The sequence below is a fragment of the Cavia porcellus genome, unplaced genomic scaffold (assembly GCF_034190915.1).
Source record: "Cavia porcellus strain 051 isolate PalLab524CR breed Dunkin Hartley unplaced genomic scaffold, mCavPor4.1 scaffold_8, whole genome shotgun sequence".
Classification (NCBI taxonomy): Eukaryota; Metazoa; Chordata; class Mammalia; order Rodentia; family Caviidae; genus Cavia; species Cavia porcellus.
In genome coordinates this window covers 2591452-2592137 of record NW_026947491.1, presented here as the reverse complement: position 1 = coordinate 2592137, position 686 = coordinate 2591452, and the positions used below count along the sequence as shown (strand labels likewise).

General features: G+C 42.1%; 1 non-coding gene across 1 annotated transcript; it reads right to left on the bottom strand.

Annotated features, from left to right (window-relative positions):
• Positions 1–266: 266 nt before the first annotated feature.
• LOC111753397 (small nucleolar RNA SNORA2/SNORA34 family) lies at positions 267–403 on the bottom strand. The gene has a single exon (XR_002788194.1). It is a non-coding gene; the product is annotated as a small nucleolar RNA SNORA2/SNORA34 family (small nucleolar RNA).
• Positions 404–686: the final 283 nt, after the last annotated feature.

Here is a 686-nt window from a genome sequence, read left to right as displayed (position 1 = left end):
AAGGCATTCTAGGTCTTCAAAACCAGACAAAACAATCACCAATGGCTGTTGTAGAGTCTCTTGTTCTTCAAAATAGCTGTCTATACTTTCATGTATATTGAAGTTCAACGAAACAAAACAGATGGCGGGGTGGGGGGGTTGCTTGGTTTCCCAGTGCTCCAGGTCCCAGCATGGTCCAGGTATCAGTAAACATCAGTGGCTCCTATCCTGGACTGCCACAGCCTGCCACACTCACAGCCACTTGTGGTGGGGGAGGGGTTGCTTCAAGCCGTTTCTTTCTAATGAACTGACCATTTCACTGCCCAAGTTCTGAAATAGCCAACATACCATAGAAAGACATCTCTTTAGGCTCCTGTTTGAAACCAACAGCGTCAGGAAACTGCCAGCCTTGATTCAGCGCCAGTACTTCATTGTGTATAAATATCACATTCATCTATTGATATGCACAACACTTCTAAATTAACCTATTGAGCTATGCATGAATATAAATGTACAGCTGTACTATGATGTCTTTTACTCTTTCAAGAAGATATCCAGAAGAGGAATAGCTGGGTCAAATGAAATTTCTAGTTTTAGTTTTTTGCAGGACCTCCATATGGATTTCCATTAGTGGTTGTAGTGCTTTACATTCCAACCAACAATGTAGAAGGATTCCTTTCTCCTTACAGCCTCATTAGCATTGGCTA